This window comes from Martes martes (genome assembly GCF_963455335.1).
Source record: "Martes martes genome assembly, chromosome: 6".
Taxonomy (NCBI): Eukaryota; Metazoa; Chordata; class Mammalia; order Carnivora; family Mustelidae; genus Martes; species Martes martes.
This window is the reverse complement of record NC_137893.1, coordinates 137753183-137770659: the sequence shown is the minus strand read 5'-3', so window position 1 is coordinate 137770659 and position 17477 is coordinate 137753183. Positions and strand designations below refer to the sequence as shown.

The following is a 17477-nucleotide window of genomic DNA, read 5'->3' as shown; positions in this document are numbered from 1 at the left end:
TCTCCCTGCTTTCAGCCTTGTCCCATTATGGTCTGTTCCTTACAACAGACAGAATGATCCCTTCAAACATAAGGAAGATCATTAGACCGCTTTATTCATAGTTTTCGAATGTCTTCCTGTGTCACTTGGAGTAAAAGTCAAAGTCTCTGCAGTGGCCTACAGGGCCTCTCATGATTATAAAATTATTTTTCTGTATTTAATTATATAAAATGATGTATATATGTATGATAAATACCTTATATACGTATGTCTGTGGAAACATGTTTATATTTTAATTATTTGATTTATTTAAATTTATTTTCTGAATTGTGTAAGATGGGGATCTGACTCTTTCCAAATAAAGAACTAATTTTCCCGGCCCTGTTTATTGACTAGAACACCCATTCCCCCCTGAAGTGGTGTTTCACAATGAACCTGTTTCTTTCTTTTTTTTTTTTCTTACGCTGTTTATCATTGTTGAATTTTAGAACAGCGATACCTGACAGTCGTATAAGATACAATTGTGTTTTTAGAGATCTCATTTGATACGATATACTCAAACACATAGAAAAGGTGCTTGAATTCTAATTGGAATTAATTATGGAGAATATTTACTTATATCCCTTTATTTGATAGATAAGGAACTAATTCTACGTAGGAGATGGTACTTAAATTGAAAAATCCAGTTAGTGGCAAAACTGAGATGAAAAGAAAGAAAAAAAAAACCTCATGGCTTTTGGGGCACTGTTTCTGAATCAGGTTGATATACTCTGCTGCTGTTGCTTATTGGTAAGTGTTTCAGAAAATTATCACAAAAATGCTTATCGGATTTCAGACCCTGTAAGAATATCATCTAGATTGGAATCATGGTTTATATAGATAACTTCCCGTGTTCAGGCAGATCTGTGAATGCTCTCATCCCCTGGTGTTCTTTTCTTTTTTCTAGACTTTTGGTCTTGTCTCTATAGCTTCAACTGGCGAACAAGAATGGATAGGCAAAGGGGATTAAGTTCAAGTCTGTTTGGTTATTAGCAACACTGCTGAAAAGTTGGCCGAAAGAGGAAAGGATACCGAAATTCTTGTTTAAAACGAGGTGTATTAGAATGTCCAGTGGTTTTTCTTTTGACAAAGCCCGCTCCCTACATGGTGCACTATGTGTAATTGAGGGTCAGCTTTAAATCCTGAAATGAATCACGTCCAACTCCTTCACATCGACAGAGATAAGACTGGAAAATCTTGTCTAGGTCAGGCCTTGCTTCCCCTACTTTTTTTGTTTTGTTTTGTTTTGTTTTTTCTCCTCTCCAAACAGTGTGTGACTTGCCCCTCTGGACACCTGCTTTGGCTGCGGGGGAAGGGCCCTGAGCTCATCGGGGAGCCATTCTGCCTCTCCCAGATAAGTTGGGTCCACGTGGTGGCACAATCTAATCCAGAAATTAATGTCTTTCTTTAGACAAAAGCAGCACAGAAAGAGAACGAGTACCGCGAGAAGGTACTGAGCTCCTGGTCAACTCTTCGAACCAAAGCCATACATGGCATTCAGTGAGTCAGTGGGCGTGAGTGATTAAACCCTAGGTCTGCTTCAGGCCTAGATTAACTTGTTGTGTGCTGTCCGCCCCACCGTGCCAGCAGCTTCCTTTGCGGAAGAATCGTGAACCAGACGACAGAGACCCTCCCAGTTAACATCAAAAGAGAGGGGCGCCTGGGTGGCTCAGTGGGTTAAGCCTCTGCCTTCGGCTCGGGTCATGATCTCAGGGTCCTGGGATCGAGCCCCACATCAGGTTCTCTGCTCAGCGGGGAGCCTGCTACCTCCTCTCTCTCTCTGCCTGCTTCTCTGCCTACTTGTGATCTCTGTCTGTCAAATAAATAAATAAAATCTTTAAAAAAAAGAAAGAGAGAAAGCTGGTAACAAATGAAAGAAAGGCAGCGATTTATTTTTAGTAAAAGAAGATTAATATCAGCCAGGAACGTGCAGTGGGCTCGCTTACATCTTCCTCCTCCCTTTAAAATTCTGTTCTTACCCAAACGGTAAGATAAAGACAGTTTGTCATGCTTTGAACTTCCTGGCTTATGTTGATTTGTAGCAATATGTTACTGTTACACATTCGAGTGGGAGCTCAGTTACATTGCATGAAAGCTGCTGGGAAAACTAATAAAATCGTGACAACCCCACTTTCGGTGGGTATTGATAGCATCAAGAAAATAAAAAAGACTTTGCCATTTTCAGGCAGTCGCTCTTCCAACCAGACTGAAAATATAATGGGCTTCAACTCAACTCACTTGTTTAAACATTAGCGAAGAGGAGCTTTCTCTTCCTCCTCGGAAGTTCTGAGTGCCTACACGCAGATAACCACAGATAGACACTACCCCCTCCCCGCCAGAAGTTCTTTTCAAACCTGTTGAGTCTTCTATAAAGTCATAACTTCAGAAGGCTTTCAAGGAATTAATTCTTCATGCAGTCACCGAGTGAGGCATGAAGGTATTTCCTCTCTCTTACAACCGGGTCATGGGATGGTGACCCGGCAGTGGCCTCAGGACCTTTGGAGATGCGGAGGCTTCGGCATCCCAAGCAGGATGCAGTCATTGGAGTGCGAGAGCGGGTCGGCAGTCTTGCAACGTGCTTTCAGAACAGATGACGAAGAGCTCGTAAAAGGCTAGAAGAGGTCGCAGACATCTTTTGAAGCTCATTTCCAGGCCCAGATGGCCATTGTCACAAAACAGTAGGGTGGACTTGTGTGAGCATCGGGAGAAGCTGGAACAGCACCCGAGGACAAGGGAACATTGTAAGCTCACAGGGCAGAAGAGAACTTTCCAGAGCCACCTTGTCACACACAGTTCTAATGTGTAGGCTTTGTCAGCTGCTCTGAGTGGGGGTAAAGAGGCGTGCATATTTTAACCATTCATTTCATATTCAGCGTGCGAAGTAAACGCTGCCTTCCAGCTTGGCTGGGGCAGTTCTTTATGGAGATGTATCGAGTCAGAGTGAAAACCTGTCAATGACCTATTTGTGGTGCAAAATAGAAAATTGCCTCTTTCTAACTCTGCCTCTTTTTTTTTGGTTCCATCCTAACAGCCCGGTATTTAAAGATACTACTATTAGCTCAGTGAGTCTGCATCTTTAATGGGCAGAATCAGATGAACTTTAATTTGAAACAACACGTCTTCCACTCCCTACCCTTGGCGGCTACACATCAGTTATCTTTAATTATGAAACATCATGGATCCTTCTCTGTGTACTGATTTCAGTTAGTAAACTTGGAATTTGGCAGGCATGTCCCCGGTGGTATAGATCATGATTTTCAAGAGGTATTTCCCACCCCAGCAGGTGCTCTGTTTTCTTTCTTCCCTCCCCCCCCCCCATCCCCAGCATTTCAGGGCACCCTAGGTAGATCAGTGGTGTGATAACTTCGTTCTGATAATTAACATGCTTGTTTGAGGTTATAAAATATACATCCGAGAGAAGCCAGGGATTTCCCCCTGAATATCAACTAACTGCTTGAAGTGGCATTTTTCATTCTGACTTGTTTTGTTTTCTTTTCCTGTAGCATACTGCAGCAGAATGAGAGCATTTATTCTGAGGCCTCAAAAGTAGTGCTGCCCTAGACCATGAGCGAGAAGGCGTGGACTTCAGCCTGCGCGGACGGTCTGGAAACACAAACGGCCGTGGGTAAGTCATCCGAAGGACTCGGCGTTCCCTAACTCTAGGTTTCATCAATCATCATTTATTTGGGGTCTCGGGACCTCTTATTCAAGTGCCTGACTATTTCTCTACAGCCCATGCATGCAACAGGTCGTTTGAGAAAATGTTGTTCTAGCAACAGGGAGCCTAGAGAACAATGAAATTTACTTAGTGTGTTTGTTTCAGACATTTGCAGGGCAGTGGGATCTGAGTGCGATGCAGTTGTGGTTAGGGAAGACCAAAACGGAAGGGGGAAAAAAAGAATCCCAAACCACTGAACACACAAATGACCCCCAAAGTTTGTCTTCCAGATATTGCTTTTAGCTGAGAACTAAGGGATTAGTCACACACGAGACTGTCGATCCTATCTGATGGCAGATTTCTTACCCCACAGTGGAGTATTAGGGTGGGGAGGGTGAGATGCGCTGGGGTTTTCCAGGTCTGACTCAACCTGCATTTATTGAGCACCTTTTAACTATACGTGGTGCCCCACATGATGGTCTTGGTCTGGAGGTAGAATTCAGGGCTCCAAACTATAAAGAAACAAATGATACAGACACCAAAATATTGTGGATTTCCAAGCAAGTTTATCAGCCTAGTGGACTATAGTTCTTAGAAACAGTCCTCAAACGGAAGCCAGTTCTCCCCACCCATCTCGGGGACCTCGGACAACTTACTCATCCTTGTGGAATGGGTCACTTCTAAAAAAACTCCAGTACCTGCCTCGGTGAACTCCAGGGTCTCTCGCAAATCTAAAAATTCCACAGTTCATGCTGCTGAAATTAATTAAATCACTATCCCCTTTGATTCTTGCTCAGCCCAATTGATCATGAGCCCTTGGTGGGCCGTCGTGGGCAGGGAGGCTCATTGGATGAGCCAGTGTGGAGAAAAAGGGCCAGGCACTGTGGGGTCCTTTCTCCCTCCTCCTCCCTGCGATCTTGTGAACCAGGCCTTTGATCAAACAGGCCTTGTGGTGTCTGTGGTTAGTAATGCATTAAAGTAATGCATTAAAGACAACGTGACACATTTTACATGAATACAATATAATATAATATCGTCCTTTAGTTTTCCGTCGGGGATCTCACTCCTCCTTCTCTGTTTGGCTGTCACTGTCTTCCGGGTTATCTGCCAGTTGCTGAACCCTTGGGGCGCCCCAACCTTTTTTTTTTTTTAACATTGAACAGAATTTATTATTTTTCTTTCTTACTAAACATCCCTTTTCCGCAGCAGAACTATGAATGACACTTTAAATGATGCTCAGATGTTACTCTTGTTGGCAGCTGGCTGGCTGCCTCGGAGCAGTGCATTATTTGGGTTTCGTGACAGCATTTTTTTTTTCTCTCACAAATGTTAAATTACGAAGTTCAGGAAACCACATGAATGCGGTGGAATGAGAAGGCGAACGTGGTGTTCTCTGGAAATGCCAGTGTTATGGTTCTCCTGGTGACGGTCCCCTCCCTGCCCTCAGCACATGAAGCCTGTTTACCTGCCTGGTGGCAGTCTTCGAACTTCTGTCTCGATATTCCCTAATGCTGCCTGCCACGGCCCCCTTGTCACACTGAGTCAGGAGGTTTGATTAAGACGATTGCATGGGGCTGTCTCCATGCAGGTCCTGCCTGACCCCCGAGCCCGGCTCACCCACCCAGTCTTCCAGGCATGCTCAGGCCTCTGTGAACTCCTGTAACACTTAGAACATGCATCCTGCGGGGTGCCTGGGTCGCTCAGTCGGTTAAGCATCTGACTTCGGCTCAGATCATGATCCTGCACTGGGCTCCTGGCTCCACAGGGAGCCTGCTTCTCCGCCTGCCGCTCCTCCTGTTTGTGCTCTCTCTCTCTCTAACAAATAAACTTAAAAAAAAAAAAAGTGCATCATTTAAAAAAAAAAATCTATGGCTGTGTAGCGCTTTGCGGGTGTTTGTTATCAACCCGTCCGGGTTGCAGACTTCCTGAAGGCAGGGATCAGATCATGGCCCCATGTTTCTGCAGGGTGGTCTAGCCCCAGGGTCTCCTGCAGCCAGAGCCACCTGGGCATGTGTCTTAAAGTTGCAGATTCAGCAACACTAGGTTCAGTGAGTCAGAATTTCTGGGGATGTGAGCCCGAGAGACTCACCGCAGAGAACTCTTCTGCACACTGAGGTTTGTGGACAGTGGCCAGCGTCTACTTGCTCATCCTCTGGGCCTCCGTACCTGCTGCGTCGGGTCTAGATCTGAGGACATGGTAGGTGCCCAGGAAGTATTGCTTGTTGATTTAAGCAGCACCCAGCCGTGAGGGTCGCCTTCCTCCTTCAGCAGCTTTTAGCCTTTGCGGGAAGTGAGGTCTGCCTGTTCTCTGAACCCGGAAAAACCCCGTTTTGTCAAAGGTGTAAAGTCCCCTTGGTCAGGCTGTTCTGGAAACCTTTTGATGTCCCTTCTCTTCAACCAGTGGCTCTGACTGTCCCCTATTAGTGGCCTGGCTCCTGCCGCGTGCAGCCCAGCAGTCATGTCGGCTGCAGGGAGAGGGACCGGGGCGTCAGGACAGGAGGCGATCTGAGGTGGGAGCAGTGCCGCGGGAGCCCAGTCGCTTCATCCTCGGATCCCGAGGCCACGCCCGCTGCCCTTGGCAGTTTATCTCGAATGCTGTTTCTTTCAGCTGTTGGGGCTCGGGGGTCGGCAATTTCAGCGGCGGGAGAGCCATCCCGCGGGGAAATGGATAAAGTTCAGCTGCAGTGGGCGCACATCAAGGTGTCCTCAGTGCGAGCAGCAGATTCGGGATTTCAGTCTGATGACAACAGCCTGCAGTGGTCACCCCAGGCCCCCTCCCTGCCTCCTCCACTTGTGTCCAGCAAGAGCAAGCCAAGCCTTGCCGGGTGGCATTGCTTCTAGTGCAGCTCGTGATGCCCTCGCTGGCAGGTGCCACCCAGGGAGGAGATCTGACGGAAGCCAGCCCGAAGAACCCCGTTCCACTATAAGGGAACGAATGGGTGCATGGGGAAATTTATTAGCTGTGACGACAGCCACCACTGCCTGCATGAAGGCGCTTTTTTTTTTTTTTTTTTTTGCAACTTTTCTTCGTTTTCACTCTCGCTTAGTCACAGTTTCACTCAAGTTGTGTCGCTCTTGAATAAAGTTTGTGTTAAAAGGCACATTCAGGCAAGGGATGGAAAGCGTCTTCTCCTGGGCGTCGGTCTAATCTTGGCGATCGGAGCATTGGGGAGCGGGAAAGTAGAACGGATTGGGAAATGGATTTTTTTCCCCTCATTCTCAGCTAAGGGAGGAAAAGAAAGCACAGGTTTCCAAAGCAGCATTAAGAACAAAAGAGGCGTTTGCACACGGTGCTTCATCGAAACCTGATTAGACTTTCTCTGGATGGCCCCCCTTCCAGTGGGGATGGGGCGTGGGCTGTGTTTGTGATGCAGGAGGCAGGTGCGTAGGATGTGCAGTTGTTGCCATCAGTGCCCTGAGCCTTCATTAAAGGTTTCAAGGTGGAGGAATACCTAGGGACAAAATTAAAGAAATTGTAAAACATATGATTTTAGTGAAATACCAAAGGCATGGCTGTTTTGGAGGTCTTCAGCAATGCATGGGATATTTCCTTATGAGTAGTCATTTGTGGTTGCGAAGGTGAAGAGCTGCTTTTAACAGAACATTTGACTGCATTCCTCGCGTTGTTTACCATGCAGCATTCTCAAGAGCTGTAGTTTCCAAATGGCTTCCTAATTCATGGGCGCTGCTTTTGGAAGGCAGGTAGACATAGGAAAAGAGGCGGTTTGGTACCCTCCCTGAAGACCGTCGTTGGAAAGCTCTTGAAAGGCTTTCCAGCTTAGAGAAGTTAGATACACTTCATGTCCCCAAGCTGACACTCTGTAAAGCAGCACCAAGCAAGCCTTCTGTGAAATGTGTTACAACTCACTTCTCTTGCTCATACTATCACGCGCTAATTGCATCAGTCCCCTGGAGAAGCTGGGTGTCTGGGTATAACTGAGTGAAACTGCACCAGTTCAGGAAATGCAGTGAATGGTCTTATAATAGGCTTCATCAAAACAGATGGTGATTAACTTGGAAGGTACCCTTCCTTGGTGACAGTTTGAAAGCTTTTGAAAGGAGGTGTTTGCTGTGCATCGAAAGAAATTAGGATTAAACTGCCACGTGGGCACATGGTTGGAGGGAAAACAGAAAGGAGCTCACCGGAGCTCCTTACTACACATGCTTTCCCCGAAGACATCATCGTCACATCCCGGCATCATTACCAGTTCCGCTCTGATGACGATCATGGCCCTCTCTTCCTCTCCGGAGCTTAAGATCATTGGCTTCCATCTTCCTTCCCAGGTGGCTCCAACTGGGTTAATCGCAGGTGCCTCCGACTGGAGTCGACACCTCCTCTTGTCACTGCCCTGACTCCCTTTATGGGTTCCTTGTCTAGAGAAACAGGATCAGCTGCCGGCCAGTCGTGGATGCTGGACACCCTCTTCTCTTCCTGTGCTTCACCCCTTGACCACGTGCTGGAGTTTTGCCTCTTGCTTATTTCATGGTCCCGCACTCTGCTCCATTCCCCTGCCCTTGGTCCGCTGCTGCGGTTAGCATCATTTGCCTGAGTACCACAGCCGCTTCCCAAAGAGTGCTTCTGCCGTAAGTCTGTCCTCCTGGCATTCCATTCACCCTAGGATTTTGAGAACGGTCTTCCCAAAGAAAGGGTCTGATTGAATTACTCCCGTTCCTAAAAACGCTCAGTGGCACGTGAAGTATGGAACAGTCTTTGGAATACGATGGAAGCCTCACATACCTCCTTCGAAATTGTGCCTGCGATTGATCACCCATCGCGGTACACGTCGATTACAAAGTCATGATGAAAATGTGTGTGTGTCCACAAAGAATTGGAGTAAATAGAGCAGAAATGAAGATGTTTAGAGGAGTTGATACTTTCTTTAAGAATGATGGTCCTCTGGTATTTTCCAGAGGAATGAGTGACTGTGATGAAGTGAAAGAAAAAAATTCAAAGGATTTTGTTAGCTTCCCTTTCCCTACGAGATAAAATGGTAACTCCGTTGCACGACATTCAGCATCCCTAGGAATTCATTATCGACTCACCACTGAAATCTCATCCCTCCCTCCCATCTCCCCACAGGACACTTCTTCCCTTTCTCCATACACTGTGTTCTTTAGCGACCATGCCTTCTTTCATGTTGATTCTTCTGCATGAAATTCTGTTTCTCCACCCAGTGAACTTCTCATTCATTGATGCCTACTGGGAACACCCCCGCCACGACCACCCCCTCCTGTGTTAGTCTGTGGATCACAGATCTTTGGTGATGCAGACTTCTCTGTGGATGACCCATGAGGGTGGGGATTGGTTTATTTTAAACCTTGTCTTCTAAGTGGTAAACCCATTCCTCCACATAATACAGCTTAATAAATCTTTACAAAAGGTAGAAAGAAAGAACTCATTTGGAAATATAAAAGTAATCCTTCAGGCAAGATTTCACATTTCCTATATGCTCGGTGCTAATTACCATGTGGTAAAAATGACCAAAAGTTGATGCTTTGGGTGAAACAATTTTTACAGAGGCACTTGGGCTCCACATCCAAGTGCTTTAAGCAAACGAGGATGGTGAATCTTTAGTATCTGAAAATTCTAACACCAGGTAGAATCAGTTCAGCTTCTCAGAAGCCATATTTGTGAAATGACTAGAAATTGCTTTTTAAACTGTTTTATGGCCAAATCAGAAATCCACCAAAATGACACATCCAGTGTTGGCAACATAATAGGGATATGTGGTATTTTTTTCTTAAGGGAATTTAAAAAGCCAAGACTGGGTAACATTAAAGGATTGATGTAACATTTTCAGTTCTGAAAGGCTATTCTACTCTAGAAATATACTTGTTACTATTTTTTCATTTCTAAGAATTCTGTTTGGTTAAAATTGCAAAGGAGAAAAAAAATATCTTGGCTTAAACAAAATGAAAAGTCATCTCCAAAATTAATTTGGCATCCTCAAAAGTTCCTTTCCAAAGGGAGAAGGAGGAGGTTTTTTTAATATCACATGTTAAAAATGCCACTAAAAAAATCATCATTTGCACTTGTGAGCAAGAAATTCAGAATGGTATTTAATGGAGATCAATGTGTGAGGCATGCCATGCATCCTTTGAAGCAATATTTTGACATTAGGGAAAGACTATTTAATAGTATATATTATTTTATAATGTATATTATATGTATCTACTATATTTTTCCTATTAATGTTCTAGTTAGAGTCAGTAATTTGAAATAGATCATTTCAAGTTAAGATTTGCCACTTTCCCGGCATGATAGACTTACCCAGCCTTCAGTTTGCCTGCCTGTAAAATTATGACAAAAGTTGAACCGCTGTTAGAGTAACAGATTAAGAAATTGGTCAGTCCACATGTACTGATGGACTACTAACTCGGAAACCTTAAATACCACATCACTTGGCAGCATCTCACGGAAGTTGATCTTTGTCTGTTTTGCACAGTGAGGAACCTTTGCCGAATTTATTATTTCTCTGTTCTGAGCCTTGCATTTATTGAAAAGCCTGGTTATTTGGCTATGGAGCAGATCCAGTAGGAAATATGTATCCTTGAAGCCATCAATGTATTGTCAAGTAGTTTCATTAAAAAAATACACACACACACACACCATGGCTAAGGAGAAAAGATTACAGATTTGCAATTCACCTTTACCTAATTCTCGTTCTTTAGCTGTAATGAAAGCAGTTTTCATTACAGCTTGGGGTGCTTCCCGATGGAGTAGGTGCTTATCTTGAACTGACCTCCCCAGACCACGTAGATTGTGGCTACAACCGATCAAAGGCTGCCTGGCGTCAGCACCAGCAGAAAGGTCTCTCAGCACAGGTAGCCTCAATGAGGAAGGTGCAAAGGGGAAGACAGCTCTTCGTGAGACTTGAAGGATCTCAATACAGAACAGAATTCCTCGATGGATCTCAAAAGTTGGAAAATCCAGCCCTGAGGAAACTGATCACTGTCCTCGTAGGATTTTTTTGTTGTTTGTTTTTGTTTTTGTTTTGTTTTGCTTTTAGCAGTACACAATCCATTGCTCTACCGCTGTTGGAAAACAATGTAATGTACTGTTTAAGAGTATCGGTTCTTGAGGCAAATTTCCTGGGTTTGAGTACAGATGTGCCTCTTGATAGCTGTGCAACACTGAGCAAATTAGAACTCTCCGGGTCTCAGTTTATCCACCCATGACATAGGAGAATTAAAGCAGCATCTATCAGAGCTGTAAAACCTAAATGACTTCATGCCCATAAAGCTTTAAAAACAACAACAACAACACAAAGTTAGCTCTTATGGTCATGTTACTTTCGTGGTGTTCAGTTAGACAGCTACTCAGTTTGTAATAACAGCTTTCCAGCCTTTATTCTTGGTGCCTTTCTTCAAACTGAATTTATGAGTTTTTACTCTGTGAGGAAAGGTAAAATATGGGAGTGAGCCCAATCAGGGAGGGTGAGAAAGTGCTGTGGGAACGCTAAAGGAAGGAGATAATTGGTTTAATTGTGAAGTGGAGAGGACGTGGAGGAGGCGGTCTGAGCTCGATTTTGAAGTATGGACAGGATCCCACATGGCAGGAGGATAAGGGAATGAAGGTGAGGAGAAGGAGGAGGATGGTCTTTGTCTGAGGCCCGTCGTGGGCTGGCTTGGATCCGGTGCGAGGTGCGTGAGCTAGAACGATGAAGTGTTGGGAGGGACAAGGTTGCTGTGATAATGATAGTAATAATAATAATTAGCATGCACTATGAGTTGAGTAAGCTACCTTACCCCAGCGTCTGTGAGTGGCGCTTTGCAACCCTCTCTAACAGTCAGTTCCATTTTATAGGGCAAAACAATGGGTTTAATCCCATCCTAAAGTTTGGAATTTTATCTTAAGTGGTGGAGAGCCACTGAAGGTTGTGGAACGGGTGGTGGTCAGACTTAACGCCTGTTGACTTAGCCGCTCTGTTAGACTCTAATGGAAATTGTAAACAGGTCTCCTCCTGCCCTGTGTTCCCTCAGCAGGATGGCTCCTCCATAAATATTGGTGGAGTCTATTTTAAAAGCTTCCTCAACAAAATTTAGGAGGCACGTTTTGTACATTTTCCCCTTTAAAGAGGAAACTAATCAATCTAAGAATAGTGAATAAACTAAATTCCTTTGTGCTTATACATGTGTCTTCTCATCTGATCCTCAGAAAAACTTTCACAGATAATGACTCTTTTACATTGAAATTATATGTTATTGGAATGGATGAGATTATTGGTGCTGAAGACTTCACCCGGCTTGTAGGGAAAAAGCTAGGATTTGAACCCTGGGCTCCCTGACCCCTTACCTGTACTCTGTCTTCACTCCTACCTCTGTTGAAGCACTTCTGATTCCCAATATGCACTAGGGTTGTTTTTTTCACTGGTTTAAGGCCACTTTGCTGGAACTCTGTTGCTTTCAGAGAAGCTAAAGCCCCACAAGGACCTAATCTACTTTGTAGAGGTTGATGGGAAAGAAATTACCTTCAGCTGTCCTCAGGACCAGCATCCTTCTAAAGGACGCTGCTGGCAGGTGGCCATTTCTAGGAGCCCATCAAATTACCACTCGGAAGAGCCTGGCGTCCTGTGTTGGGTACCACGCAGAGTGAACTTGCTCTTTGCAGTAAAACAGAGTTTGGGGGTGAGTACACGGCAAGAACCCTCGATATTTAAGGGAAGCACTTTGCTTCTTCCATCTGATTGATACCGAATTTCTTTCACTAAAAAACACTCAGCAACAAGCAGAGCAGCATGTGTTTCCAAATGGTGCCTGGAATTTGCAGTTACATTTAGTGAAAGGGGAAGTTCAGGTCCAACTATCGAAGGTCATAGCCCGCAAACCTACAGGCACACATTGTGTAAATTCAACCCAAATCTGTTCTAAACGGACAAGTTTTGGAGTGGTTATCTGTTCTGTGAAATTGAAAAAAATCTTCAGGAGGAGTCTTTAGAGTATCAGATCTGCTTAATGCATTTAAATCGGCACTTGTAAATTCTTGACGCCCATGTGGGTGCCGATTAGCAGAAGCTTATCTCGCCTGCAGCCGTACCCACTTTGCAGGAACGGACATGGTTTTCTCTAATTTCCTGGTGGGCGCCCACATTGGTCTCACCCCCTCCCTTGCCGGCCACTGCCCTCGTCCACTTACTCTGTCTCAGGTACCTAGTCATCCATCCAGCCACCCCATTATCAGAATGTCTTTAATTTGATTTTTTAAAATATGTTTTTTAATTATGGTAAATACATGTAACATAAAACTCGGCACTGTAACCATAAGAGTACGATTCAGTGACTTAAAGTATGCTCGCAGTAGTGCGCTACCACCAGAGATTTTCATCATCCCAAACAGAAACTCTGTACCTGTTAAACACTTATTCCCTGTTTCTTTTTTTTTTTTCAAAGATTTTATTTATTTATTTGACAGACAGAAATCACAAGTAGGCAGAGAGGCAGGCAGAGACAGAGAGGAGGAAGCAGGCTCCCCGCCAAGCAGAGATCCCGATGTGGGGCTCGATCCCAGGACCCTGGGATCATGACCTGAGCCGAAGGCAGAGGCTTTAACCCGCTGAGCCACCCAGGCGCCCTTATTCCCTGTTTCTTAACCTCCGCAGCTCCTAGTGACCTCTACTCTACTTTCCACCTCGATGAGTTTGCCTATTTTAGCTACCACATACATCTGGAATTCTACAGCATGTCTCTTTTTGTGGCTAGCCCTTTATTTATTTTTAACATAGTATTTCAAATAAACTTTCCTCATGTATTCACTTTTAATACTTTATTGTATTAATAATTATCAATAAGATATATAATTCTCATTTTAGTTTAGGAAACTAGGTCCTGTAAGGATAGGTATAAGCAACAAACTTTAAATTATAAAATAAGTAAGGCACAGAGATTGAAGAGTACAGCATAGGGAATAGAGCCAATAATATCGTAATAATGTTGCATGGTGACAGATGGTGACTACACTTACACAGGGCTGAGCACTGAGTAATAACACAGAACTGTTGAATCAATTATGTTGCACACCTGAAATTAATGTAGCCTCGTATGTTGATTATACTCCAATTGATAAAAGGAATACAAGTACACAGAAGACATAGAAAGTATTTTCATTAGTAACTGAAGAAAATAACATTTGGAAGTCAGAACTTGAATGCCTCATAGGTAATTTCACATTTCTCTTTGGGACTGGTCCTCCCCTACTTGGGGTTCATCCCTCTTCAGCCTGCATCCTCTGCAGAATTTCTAGAAGCCGGTTTGCATTTCCCTCATGCCTCCTAGGAAGAATTTGGAATTTGTTGGATACCATCTTTGGGCCGCCTTGCCTTTTCTTTTCCTTTGTGTTGATTTTCAAATTAATCATCCCATTTCCTTGCCCCCTGTCCAACAGCAGGCAGAAACATGTGATGACTGCCCTCGGAAAATTCGTGAATCACAGCTCTCTGCTTGCGGTGATGTTACGCAAAGCAGAAGTATTCCTTTCTGCAGAGAAACAGAAGCGTTGTAATTTTACTGCAGCAGTGAAATTGTAGTAGAGGTGAACATAAGTCTTCTTCTATTTACATCTTTAATGAGCCACAATTAAAAGTAGTGGGTTGGCGTGTCAGAGTGAATGTGTTATTTTCAGATTTCTATTCTAGGCATTGCCGCTGCTGGTCTAAGCGGCACTTCCCTGGCACCCTGGGGCTCCGGGAGCCGTAAGAAAGAAAGCCCAGAAAGGTCTAATCTACTTCCTGAACGTTAATGGAACAGTAATGACTTTCTGCTGTGCTAAAGGTAGAGCTTTGCCTCAAATCCCAGAAGCCTGTGATTCTCAAATCTTCTATCACGGTACATCTTTTTCTTCCGGTGAAAGGCTCCGTGGATTGATTTAATGTTGAGGTGCTCAGAGAGTTTTCTCCCTTCCTTCCCATTTTGCCTTGCCATAATTAAGATGTACTGGGGTGGGGCGCCTGCGTGGTTCAGTAGGTTGGGCGTCTGTCTTCCTTTGGCTCAGGTCATGATCCCAGGGTCCTGGGATCGAGTCCCGAGTCAGGCTGCCTGCTCAGCGAGAAGTCTGCTTCTCCCTCTCCACTCATGCACTCTCTCTCTCTCTCTCAATATATATCTCCCTCCCTCTCTCTCTCTCTCTCTGAAATAAGTAAATAAAATATTTTAAAAGATGTACTGGGGTGCTCTCCTGGCACTGGATACCTGGTGTGGGGTGAGACCGAATATCGTGTTGTAAGAGGCCCTTTCCCCAGCTCTGACTGAGCCCAGACCTGAGCTCATCCATCTCAGGGGCACTGTGTTAGAGCACTCAGCACTGTCCTCCCCCACCTCCTCCACAACCAAGGATAACTGCTGAGTTTAGCTGCACTGTGATGCTACTCTGAGATGCTCTCTTAGGAACCCTTAGCTAGGTGTCCACAGATCATGCATGGCTGCTAAGTAAGTGACTGTGGCCAACAGCCTTTCCTTACAAGGTAGTAAAGCCACAAACTGGGATTCACATAATAGGTCATCTAAAACATCGTGTGTAAAGACGTCTGTTTGCCTGCTTGAGCCCAGCCAAAAGGTGCCCGGAGGTATCTGCAGTCTAGCGTCAGAGAGGACTGTGAAGAACCATGTAGAACTTGGCGGTTGGCAGGTGTCCCCACCCTTGTGATGCATGCATACGTCTGAATGTGTCACGGACCAGGCACACTTGTCCTGGCTTTAGCTGCGAAGCTCCTCACGGGTACAAGCCCCTCCTAAGACCTGGTATCAAATTCTAGGATGACAATTTCGGGAACTCTTTCTGGAAGACCCACCCACCAGTACTCTCTCCCATTCTTTGACTAACTTTTTAAGCTTCAGACCCCACAGACTGGACCCAGCCCTGAGGAAGAATATGTACAAAGCGTCGCCTGTGCGTATGGCAATTAAATCCATTCACTTCTCCTTCACACCAGTGGTGAAATTCCCCCAAATCTGCCAGCCCACAAAATAGGAAAATTAAGGGTCTGTGCAGAGCCCTTAGTATTGTTACTGGTTGTTCCCAAGGAAATTTGTATCTTGGACATTTAGCGAATAATAATATGTTTAACCAGTAGTGCTTGTGTCCTAAATTTCCCAAAGCGATGACTAACAGTTATGAATCACATATTCCTTGGACTCTCCCTTCCCCCTCTTGCCCTTTGCCTGGAGCATTTACAGTGTATCAGAGTTTCTTAGGAGTTTGCTACAGTCCAACTATATATAGCTTCTTGGCTTATCCCCGGGCCATCTAAAGAAAAATTCATTTACTGGCGATTTTATGAAACTTTTTTTCCTAGCTTGACATGATTGTTTGAAAGTAGATAATTTTCCCTGGGAGGGAGTCACTTGTTACAGGTGACTTTGATTTGAGAAACAGCTGTTGATTTCTAGAATACTATATTAATTTCTTTCTTCCTTTTCCAAAGAGTAGTTTTATGGTTCCCAGTCTTTCGGTAGGTGTAAAAAGTGAATTTTGGTCTCAATTAGTTCTTAAAATGCACCTGGTATTCAAGCTATGACATTTCCTACTGAAATAACACAACCGTGGCCTGGGAAGAAAAGACCCCAATTAAATAAAACCCATTTTTTTTGAAAGAAGAATGAAGTATTTGTCTTTAGAAAGATTCTAAATTAATTAATGATATTTATTAACCATTTACATTTTTTATTAGTCTGACATCTTAAGGAGGTGTGATATCATAGACCATTAAGGGTGAATGACAGTCGGTGTAGCGAGGAAGTCCCTAGGCATGATTCAGAGCAGAGTGACCACCAGGTGCAAAACAGGCATATCTATTTCATCCTGCCTGAAAAAGGAGGCCTATTCCGATGGCCTGTTTGACAACAAAACTTTTCTTGATGACTTAGGCACAGCGGAGGGCTGGGAAGGGGGGGATGATGCAGAGTTAGAAACTAGACTGCTTTGGGAAGAGGGGGTGGCTACGTGATGTAGGTTTCAGGTTTTGCTATACCACAAATTTTTGTGCCCTTTGGAAAATTATTAACCTTTTGGGAACAGCTTCCTCCTCCAGGAGAAGAGGGCAGTAGCCCGGATAATCCTTGGAGGTTCCCTTCTCCAGTGACATTCTGTAGCTGAGGATTAAGGGACATCAGATTCTTATGGGAAATGAGAAGGGTTAGAATAGAACCAGAACAGGTAGAAGGGGGGCAGGTGTGTAAATGGTGGTCCAGCACACAAGGCGGAAATACCCCTGGTGTAAATTCAGGTGTGCGTTTCTTTCCACGGGCAAGTGACTTTGACTGGGGAACTGAACGCCGCCCGAGGTTGGGGTTACACCTTTCAAAGAACCCCAGTTCCCTTGCACGGCCTGTGCTCCCCGCCCTTCCCCTAGCACAGGAGGCTTTGTGTCTGTGCTCAGGGCTGTGCTGCCTTCCTTGCTGCACCAGTCCACACATTCTCACCTCTCCTTCAGTCGCACCTTCAGGAAACTTCTGGAGATGCTCCTGAGCCACAGTAGGTCATCCTTCTCATCCTGAAGCCCTGTGGAAATTCTGTCTCCGCAAATTTAGACGTATTTATTTATCTTGCCACTGTCCTACTTAGAGAATCAGATATGATTGTATTTGTTTGTGCCTGAACTCACAATGTGAATGAGCTCTTGTCACCAGCAGAGTGGGTTGAGTCTGAAGGACTTGAGTCCTTGCCAGGCTGCTGCTTTGTCGTCGGGTTAGCACCGAGCTCCCTCCCATCCTCAGGTTTCTGGGCAGTGTGGGAAAACGGCTCTTTGCTTCTCAGAGTCAAGTAGGCAAGTGATGCGGGCTGAGGCAGTTGTGAGCACAAGTCACAGAG

General features: G+C 44.7%; 1 protein-coding gene across 8 annotated transcripts in view; it reads left to right on the top strand.

Annotated features, from left to right (window-relative positions):
* Nucleotides 1-17477, top strand: part of ATXN1 (ataxin 1) — a 395770-nt gene that overhangs the window by 100656 nt on the left and 277637 nt on the right. For all 8 annotated transcript variants that reach the window (XM_080806347.1, XM_080806344.1, XM_080806349.1 and 5 more), the window contains one exon: nucleotides 3522-3643. The gene's annotated coding sequence lies outside the window, so the exon portion shown is untranslated. The remainder of the gene's footprint in view (nucleotides 1-3521; nucleotides 3644-17477) is intronic.